Raw genomic sequence first — 10,696 nt, forward strand, 5'->3', positions numbered from 1 at the left:
TTTTGCATGAGAGAAGCTGTTTAAAAATAAATTGTATTGTATTAGACTAATGGAAGACAATAAATTCGGCTGGCCTTTTAGCTTAAAATTCATCAATGTCTGGAGCTGGAAGGGGGAAAGGAGCCGGAGGACATCGAGCCACTGGGCAATTAATGGCCAGGAGCTCAGCACTTGCCAGGCTGCTTCAATGCCCAGCTGTGCCACAGCACTCTGGCAGCTCGATGCCAGCACAAGCATTAAACCCCTCTTAAAAAAGCAAAAATTACAAGAAACAGCTTCTCCCCCCCCCTTTTAAACATCAGTTACATAGATATCCCTGAATCAAAGTCTGTTCTAATTTGCACTGTGGAAAAGGATTACTGCAAGACTAAAAACCTTTGAATTGTTGAAGCCTTTCAACCCTGATGGCATTTGCTGTCCCCTGAACTATGTCAGAGAGAGCCCCTTTGTGGTCTTAATTTCTCAAAGGCCAGAATATGTCAGCCCCACACTGATTTTGGGCAGCAGCTTGGGGCAGGGATTGCAGAATCAAGATTGAAGCTCACGCAGACTTTCCCAGGGCAGTTTCAGGGAGGTAGCATGGAGAGGGCATGACCCATCTCCACATGGACTCACAGGGGAGGACAGGGCTCCTGGGACGTGTCACCTTGCAGGGGTTGTCCTGCCGGTGGGGGTACAGCAGGGAATGCACTGGTGATGGGGATGGTTCAGGATCAGAACCCTGACCTTGGGAAATGTGCAGGAAGAAGCACAGCAGCTACAAAACCAGCTTTGTGATTATTTCTGGGTGTCACTACCTGTTGTGAGCACCAAGATCCTGCTCCCCTGTCCACTCACACTCCCCAGCTTTTGTTCCCTTTGGTTTCCCACTATTAAAGTGCTGCACAGACTGCAGCTCCAAGTGGCTCCTGTGTTGCTCTAGGAGAGCATCCCCATGCTGGGATGGCTCCCTGACACCAAGCCCAGCGCTGGGGCAGAGGCTTCTCTCTCCTTACTTGTGTAAGGTCCAAGGCGGTTCCCCTCAGACACCACATGCAGGGGATACCTCCTTGCCCTGACATCCCTGTTAATTTTGGGAAATTCTGGTAATTTCCCTGGAGTGAGGTCTAACTGACACTTAAATATGTGGGAAGAGAGGGGAGTATGAGATGTGGAGAGAAAGCAGCTTTTTATGGGTAAAGAGAATCTTTTCTTTGACAAACACAGCTATTTCTGAGACTCTGTGAAGGGGCTGTGCTTTTCCTGACTCTGATGGTATCCAGAATAAATGGACTTTGCTTTTTTTAGCCTTTTGGTTTGCTCAAGCTCTCCTGGTGACCTCCAACTGCTCCCACCAATGCCCAACTCACGTCCCTTGTCAGAGTACCCCAGCATTCTCCCTCCCCCAGGCCATGGTTCTAGAAACACCCCATTTCCCAAAAAATACTGACAAATGCAAAGACTTGTGTGAACAGGCTTAATATTCACCTAACACACAAGTCCATGCAGGCAATCCTTGATCAGTGATAGAAGATGAAGTCAAAAGCCACCTGAGAAGGATGCACCCTCATGTCCAGCTCCAAGCCTTTCTCCCCTCACATCATCTCTTCCCTGGGGTTTTGCAGGGCTTATTTGCAGTCTCTCCTGGTGACTTCTCTGTTGTGGACCAACCCTCAGCAGTGTGGCTCCTCCACCCCCAGCACCTCAGCAGCTTTCGAGTGCCTGTGTGCAGCCCAGGGGTTGAGCTCAGCTCTTTGCAGCAGATAAATCTCTACCTGTAGAGCAGGGAGAGGCATGGGGATTGCTGCCCTGGTAAATCATGCTGCTCAAGAGTTCAGTAGATCAACTTACAAGTCATCTCCAGTCTTTTAGAGCTGCTCTTTTTTATTATCCAATTAACTATACAGGTTAATAAGAAATTTACTTTTATATAATACCGAGAATTTTTTTTTTGCTGTGTGGTGTGACATAAATAGATCTTTTTACATATAGTTTCAGTGTCCTGGGACTGATTTGTGGATATATATTGCTGCATAGAAAAACTGTAATTTACAGGTGATTGTTTGGAGGACTTCAAATTACCACCACTCATATATATGGATATATAAATAAAAAATGAAGCTTCTCAGGAGATTCTGCATAAACAATTTTCTTGGAAAGAAAAAAGATTCTCAATAAAAAAAAAATCAGTCTTTTTTATATCTATGCCACCACTTAAACTATGGGCAGATTATTTCAGTTCTTCATTTCTATTTTGGCATTTCTAGACCATTTCCTCTAACATTTTATCTTTTTTCTTCCATCATATAAATTCTCATATATTCTGCTCCCTGAGGAACCAGCAGGTTTGGGGTCTGGAGGCAGCAGGAGCCCTGCCTGCCCCAGCCCTGCCTGCCCACGCTACCTCAGAGAAGAATAGGGACTGGACAGATTAGTTCTGGCTACCTTAATGAAATATCACTTTAACTCCTAAGTCTCTCTCAGAGAAAAATACACACAGAGAGAAAGAGAAATATGTTTGGAAGCTGCTTGTGGTTTTATTGCCTTGCTGCTGGGTTAGCCCAGCTGGCAACAGCTCAGAGGCACCTCTGCTGCTGGGAGTGTCTGCCCACAGCAATCAGACTTTCTGCCTTTTTTTTAAGGCTGGATACTCAAAAGTTGCTATTTCACTTTGGAAGATATTTATTTGTGAAGTTTGTTGGCTCTCCCAGCCCATGGCAGAGCTGTGGCTCACCCAAACCAGAACTGAGGGACCTGAGCAGTGTGGTGGGTCTGCAGCAGCAGCCAAGGGCAGGTCTGTAAGAGCAGCCCCGAAGCAATCCCAGATGAGCACCCAGGGCTCTGCATCCAGCCCTGATATTTTTCCAGTCTCTGTCAGCCTGTGCTGCAGGGGCAGATGTAAGGGAGAGTCATATTGTAGCTCTTAAGAGACCTCTTCTGCCACAAATTTGTCCAGTTGCTTTTTTTTTAACTTGTATGAATTCTCGGGCATCTGCAAACACTTACTCTGTGGTGTTGTGATTTTTCAAAGTTATAAGCATATTAATGCTATTTTAAATGACTTTGTGACCTGAAACTAAACCATTTAGTGTAGTTAACCCTTCTCACCCATCAGAAATCTGTTAGTTTCTACTTCTTTTATTAAAGTCAGAAGCAAAATCTGCCTTCAGCTACCAGCATGGAGGAAAAGGGTTCACTGTGTAAAGAGAACATGCTTTTAATTGAGGTGAGCTGATCCATATTCCACCAACAAATCCTGTTGAGCAGACACCATCCTCTTGCAGCCAGGTGGGATTTATTGGCCTCAGCATTCACAGGGTCCCTTGTGCTGCTGCTCTCCCATGGAGCTGAGAGAGGGGGAGGGCAGGACAGGCTGCTGTATATCACCCATCTCCTGGTCGCCAAATGATGATTCAGATTCACACTGAGATCTATAAAAGTCAGTGGTTTATTACTGTCTTGTATGTCTGTATTAACCACCTCATTATCATCCCAAATGGAGTATAAATCCACGGGTATCCAGTTGTTCAAGCCTGCATGCTAGAGATCCCCCACCTCCTGCTGTATAAATCTCAGCTCTGGGTATCAGGAGGGAACCTGCAATTTCCAAGCTTGGGAACAGGCAGCATTTATAAAGGAAGAGTTCCCTCTGCTCAGGGGCAGCCCAGACAGAACTCTGTATTTCTCCTGACCACGTGTCTCTGCTCCTGCAGCCAAGCCACCAGCACTGGGTAGCAGTGGCACTGGTGTTCTCTGAGGACCCTGTGGGCATGAAGCTGGGCTGCTGCTGAGATGTGCCTTGCTCCCATGCATCTGGGAGATGTGCTGGTTCCTTGGAGAGCAGTCTGGCTTAGGGCTTTGCTTTTCACCTGGGTGATGTTGCTGGTGGCTTTCTTTAGCCCTGCAGTTGCCCATGCAAGGCCAGTTTCCAACTGGTTGAGAACCAACTGGAGTGAGCCCAGTGCACCCCAGTCTCAGAGGCACACGGACAGCTTTGGGCACTCACCATCTTGCTTTTGAGATGGAAAAAGCCTGAAATAAAGAACTAGGCTGGACTAGGCTGGCTTAGATCATATCACAAACAGTAGCAAGCAGCCAAGCCTAGGAACATGTCTGCTGAGATGCATGGGAGATTTGCTGCTTTGGAAAACCCTGCTGATGGGCAGTCAGCCCCTCCTGGTAAGCTGCAAAGGGCTTTTATGCCAGGTCCATAGTTCACTCTGTGTCAGAGTTGGAAATAATTGCAAGAGGAGGCAGATGATCTTTTGAGCTTTGCCATGCTCATGAGGTCTGCTCCCAGAGCATGTGCCATTAGCAGGACACAACTGTCCTGTAGTTCAAGGCTAACAAAGGGGCTTTTAAGCATGAGTGAGGGATGTTACTCTTAACAATAAGGTAAAATGTTCCTAAAATAAATCAGGGACAAATTCAGCCTTTGCACCAAGCTCTCCCCAAGGGCAGCAGCTGTGTTGGCCCCAGCAGGGTGACATGAGTGAGCAGCAGCCAGGACACTTGTCCCACAAGAACACCTGGTGAGGACAGGCTGGATTTATGCTGTAAGGAATCAGGGCAGCTCAGACAGGGGTCCTGCAGCCTGGCATTGCTGCTTTCTAGTCCCCTGCTTTCTGATGTCAAAACAGTATTTTCCCACATTTTACTGAATTAATCCTTTATCCTGTTTTCATCATGAAACAAAAAATCAGTTATTTAACATCTCCAAAGTACTTGAACCGAGCCTTATCAAATCTGATGCAACTCCTAAAAAAACTTTCCTTTTTTTTTAAATCCCTCTTTTCTTAATTAAGCACCTAGCTTAATTAAGGCTAGTGTTAGCTCCTGAAAAACTCATGTCTGAGCAGGAGCCTGGTTTGCTGTCCCTCCTGCCCAGCTGCTTAGTGTTTGCATCGTTACAATGGGATGCAATGGAAACTGCAGAGCAAGACTGAAGGCTGAAGCTGCTGGGGATACAGTTACCTAAATCTGTAGGGTTCTGTAAGTAAAGAGTCACTTTTCATAAAGAGCTTTTCTTTTATGTTTTTCTAGTTCACTTAGAGGGAGGAAACCAAATGAATGAGTACCTGCCTATTTTAAAAAATGCACATCACCACTGGCTAATTTGGCTGCAAGTTCCTGTCCAACCTAAAGCAATGAGTTTCCAAGAATTTGACAAATTACTCCCCTCCTTTGCAAATTATTCTCCCTCAATCCTACACCACCTCTGCTCTTGACACACATGCTGGAGAGGGTGGCAAACTTTTAAACCTCACTTAATGCTCATATGCAAGAACTGCAAAGTTTTCCAGATTTCTCAGAGGTTAAGCACGCTTCTTGCATACTGCATGCATGAGGTATTGTTATTATTGTTATAGTAGTTATTATTTATTGTTATTATTCATTATTTATAATGTATAATTATTATTTATGTTTATTATTATTATTTATTATCATTATTATCATTATCACAAAGTTGCTGCTCCTGAGCTGATTCCTGCACTCATTTATACTCTAGAGCAAAGCTTTTAAGAAGAGAAAAAATATCAGAGATAAATTAGGGACTTAATGAAGAGCCTGTATGATGCTCAATGCTGAGGCTGCCAGGAGGCATCTTTTCTCCTCCTTTTCCTCCTCCAAAAGTTGCTCATCGCCTTCCCACCTGCACCAGGTAACCCCTCCTTTTTTCTTTATCTCTGGGCACTGAAACATTATACAGTTGCACCCAGGGTTTTGTTCTGAGCCTCGTCTTTCCCTTCTTTGGACCTCTTCTCCTCATGGAAACAGCCATTTCCCTTGTTTGGCATTTGCTGTTGGCTTGGGGCAGGTTTTCCCTCATTAACACTGTTGGAAGATAAATTGGTAAAATGTCAGTGTCATATTCCATCATGTGGTGAGAACTCTGAAGTGCACATTGTCATTCCTGGATTCATACCTGCCCCATCACTTTTCTGTCTCTCTGGGAGCCTCATAAAAAGATCAAATATGATATTGTGGGTGATAGTTAGAGTGAACAATACTCCTTCCCCTCCTTCTCCTATTCTGCAAGGAAAATGTTACTAACAAACAGGAGCATGAACTCAAGCACATGCAGCAGAGAGGGCAGACATCACACAACCCTCATGCAAGCAGGTGCTAAGAGGCACATTCCCCTTTGAAACACAGTTCCAAGATCTTTCAGGTCCATACTTGGCCTTTTTATTTCTTTAGATGCTGTTACAATGAGATAAATGCAATTTGAGTTCTCTGTTCATCAGTTTGGCATCCATGGTTTGCACCCAGTTGTCCATCAAGGGCACTGGCCTTTGGGAATCTGGAGTTTAACTGGGGGACATTATTAAAAACACTCTTTTGGAAATTCCTACTTACAGGTACAATCTCATGCGTTTCAAAGCTGTTGTTTGGCTGCTCTAATGTAATTTTAGGCTCCTGAGGCCAAGGCAGCGCCAGAAAAAGTAAAAGACAAAGGAATTTAAGTGGAAATAAGGAAATTTCCACAAACCTTCATTCATTTTTGGTGTTTACATTCGCTGTAGGGTCCTGACCAACATGCTGAGCATTGGTCAGGTAACTGCAGACTCCCCTCCAGAAAGATGCCTTACCCTGACTTTGGAGATGCAGCAGATGAAAGGCACTTAACAAATGTTTCTGAAATAAGAAAACCTCTGTACTCCTTGTCATTCATTTTCAAATTGCTAAATTAAATACCATACTCCAGCATAAACATTTCTCAGGGACAAAGTATAAACATTCCTAGTGGAGTGCACTTAATATAGTTTTGTTTGCCAAGTGGTGCTGTCTCCTCCCAAGCTATGACTATGAGAGGGTTTTATTTAAATGGAGATACAAATTAATTGCACTCTGCACAGCCACTCATCCCTGCTGTCTCCTGCATCTGTACCCTTGGACTCTTTGAAGGAAAGGGCAGGTGGGAGCTGCTGCAGCCCAGCCTTGCTGAAATGTTGGCAGGACAGAGCTGCAACCATTCTACTCCCCTGCCTGCTGCCTCCCCCAGTTAATTTTTTTTTTCCATTAGAAGAAATATGACTGGGTTTGCTTCAGTTAGACAGATGCAGTCCCATAAAAGGCCTCCTTCCTGAGGCAAGGGTTAATGCAATGTTTTCTGACTTGGCTATATGGTGATGGGAGATCCCAGCTCTCAGACAGCTGGATTAGATTAATCTACATTAAATATTTTAAGGTCTCACTCAAGAGAAGAAAGCCTAATTTTAGACTTTGATTGAAAGCCCATCCTGGTAATAGCATGGCTAATTTCCTTTCAGAAGTGGCAAAATTTAAGTTTCAATGATGTCTGAAACTGGGCTCAGCTTTCTCACATCTGTCTCTCTGTCTGCCCCTTCTCTACCCGAATTCCCGTTTTGGTGCAAATTATGCAGGAACTGGTGAAACCTGACTCTCCTCCAGTTCACACTTGGTTATATGCTCTATCAATCCCTGAAATACTTTGGAGGAAAATGAGTAAAATGCCCCCCTTGTTGAATGGAAATCAATTTTGCATTCTAGATGAGAAGTTCTGTGTTTTGCAAAGAACCATAAGGCAGGGGCTGGAGATGGAGGCAAGGAATTGAGGCTGGGGCTGGAGGCTTCAGCCCAAGTGCTGGATGGTCCTGCAGACCCCAGCCCACTCAAAGCCCCTCTGAAGCTCTGCCCTACACAGGCCCCACTCTTCCCTATGAGGAGATGCAATAAAAAACTTGTTCTTACAAAACACAGGAGAGAAACACAGCCAGGGTCTCTCTGCTCATCAGAAAAATGCCAGCTACCTTTGGACAACTATTGCTTTCTTTCACTTTCTTTTTCCTTCTTCTTTTTTTTTAACCTGTAAGATTAAAAACCTCCCAAAGAAGGCTTACAAGGTTTATGGGAGAGGTACAGAAGAAGCAAATTAAAATTCCATAAATATATTTGCTGCCTAAAATTTATATATCCTGTATTCCTCGGGTATCTAATTAGACCCAAGAAGAAAATAGCCCTGTAAAGGATAGGCATTTTGTTGAAATAATTTTTAAAAATTGTCCTAAATAATGGCCATTTTATACTGCACACAATATAATTGTTCTTCTTGTATTGGGGAGCAGTTATAAATTATCTGGTATCCCATTCAGTCTCGTTGCCACGCTGAGTACCAAACAATTGTGAATGTAGTTACAGGGCACGTAAATTCATGGCTTCCTGACAGCTATACCCTTATTGCTGCTGCTAACTAACCTTCTGCATAAAAAATGCAATCCCTAGGAAAGAAGGAGCATTTATCTAAGTGCTGACATTGAAACATTCTGAATAACTCTTTGAATCATTTGTACTATTATGGGTAGAAAATGTAATTATTGTAATCAGCCTTGAGTCTGAGGCCATGTTGTTTAAAAAAAAAAAAAAAAAAAAAAAAAAAAAGGAGGAGAAAGAGGGGGGAAACCAGATCTGAACAACGAAAATGAACCTTCATAATGGAGCAGCCTTGAATTCCACTTCATTTATCACACTAATGGATGTCAAGATGACCTCAATCAAACATTTTGTTTTCCAGTTTTAAGCAATGAAAAATGTCTTGCTTTTTTTTTCAGGGGGGGGGGAAAAAAAGTTATTTAAATTGTTCCTAGTAATTACATTAGAGTAGAAGGTCAAAGTCAATATGAAATAATATCCACCAACCTTTTGATGAGACTAGTCCAGGCTGTTTACTGACACAGTTCACATATCTCTATAATCCTAGTGCAAGCTTTGGTTTCTCCTTCCCTTTTCCTTGTATCTTTATACTTCAATAAAAATCACACTCCTTGGTGAATTTATCAGCTCTCATTTGGAGCTGCAGTAGCATTTAGTCTAAATTTTTTAAGTAAATTGTCATGTGGATTAAATACGAACTCCGTGACTAGTATATTTCAGGATAGGATTTAGCTGTAAAAAAGGTACAGAAATTCAAGTAAAAAGTTGTTTATGACCACAGCAGTTCGTTAAAATATCTTGATTTACCTAGGCCAGTCTCATGAAGAACTTCACAAGGGACATGAAGAAAGCCCTGGGCATAACACTGGGAACGTGTGCCCTGTGTCCAGATTTGGATATTAAAGTTCAGTTCTGTCTCTGATGAACAAAAGCATCCTGATACCAACACTTTTGCTCCCCATGACTGGTAAAACTGTTGGTTGGATCCAAATCTGCCTCTGGTGGCTTTTCTTCTGTACAACTTAGCTCCAGTTGTGGAGTGAAAGTGTCTGTCTACCCCTCAGAAATGGGGTCACAAGAGGGGTTTTCAATATCACTATGAAGTATAGTCCATAATTTGCATCAGTGTCACCTGTAACAGCTGAATGAGATACTTGATGGATGTATTTGGACTCATTTAATTTGGCAGCACAGCATTTCAGTAGATCCACAAAGTGTCTCAAGTCACTGAAGATGTTTCACAGGTTTCCAACCATAATCGCAAAGTGTAGAAATAGGAATTGTTTTGAAGCTGCAAATTAATTGTTCCTTGAACAATGGCAGCTTTATTCAAAGACTAAAACCAAAAGGAAAATAACAGAAAAATCACCAGTATAAGAAGGAAGCCAAGGAAGAGCTATCATTGAGCATTCGCTGGCCTTGGCCCCACCTGTAGCTGTGACAGGGACAAGCTTGGCTCTTGCAGCCTCTTCTGCCCACGGGGCGTGAGACAGGTGGTTTCACTTCTGTAGGTACAAAAGAGTTTTTCATGGGACTCTGTAGGAGGTCTGGTTTTGTAATATTTAATCATATTTCTAATTTGTAGCTGCCTTGATGTGTTTACATGATGGTCAAAGAAGAAAGTTCTATGCTGCTGTTAGCAGATCCAGGGCTCAGTTTTGAGCCGTGCTTGCCACAGCAGATTATGCAAACCCTGGATTTGGACACAAGAAGCAGCCCTCAACCCAGGTTTATGGATTTAAGAGATCTGCACGCTCTCTTGCACCAAATAAATTGCATGTTTCCTGTACTTTAATGCAAGATTATTTCTCTCTTTTCTACTTTTAATGCGATAATGATGTTCAGTGTTGAAATTTTCCACTACAGCTTGTAACATTGTAATAATATCATGATTTTTAATTCTGGAACTTTAAAGAGTGCTAACATTAGTGTTTTTGCACAGTGCTCACAAAAATACTACAGTTTATTTAAGAGACAGTCTGCTTCTTTAGGAAAAGATACAATGCAGTAAATTATTTGTAAGAAATCTTCAAAGCCCCTGCCCCAGTAACAGCATCACTCGACAGAATGCTGAGGGGTCCTTGCTCACTTCAGGGTGAAGCTCTTAGGGCCATCTGTGCCAAGCAAACTTATTTAAAATACTTATAAATCACCCACATGGTAAAATATAATCTTGTCTCTCTTTACCAATAATGCAGTACTTACAAAATTGCTTTGTAAAAAAAAAAGAACTATATTGGTCCATACCATACGTTGGTCCAAGGGATTGTCTTCCAGCTAGGGCAGAGACTGGCTCACCAATTCCCCAGCACCTGCCCAGCTGGGCAGAGAGTAGGTGCAGACCAGAAAAGAGCAAAGAGGTAAGATGTGCAGTGCTTAAAAGGGTGTAGAAAGGGAGGCAGGGCCAGACCTCAGTGCCTTTCCTAGAAATAATAGTGCTCTGTGTAGTAACCTTGGGCTAAAAGATAGACCAGAGAATCATAATATGAAAAGAAAAAAAAATGCGGACATTTTTAAGTTAAGCTTTTAAGAATAAATAAAT

Source organism: Heliangelus exortis, chromosome 18, assembly GCF_036169615.1.
Source record: "Heliangelus exortis chromosome 18, bHelExo1.hap1, whole genome shotgun sequence".
NCBI classification, from domain to species: Eukaryota; Metazoa; Chordata; class Aves; order Apodiformes; family Trochilidae; genus Heliangelus; species Heliangelus exortis.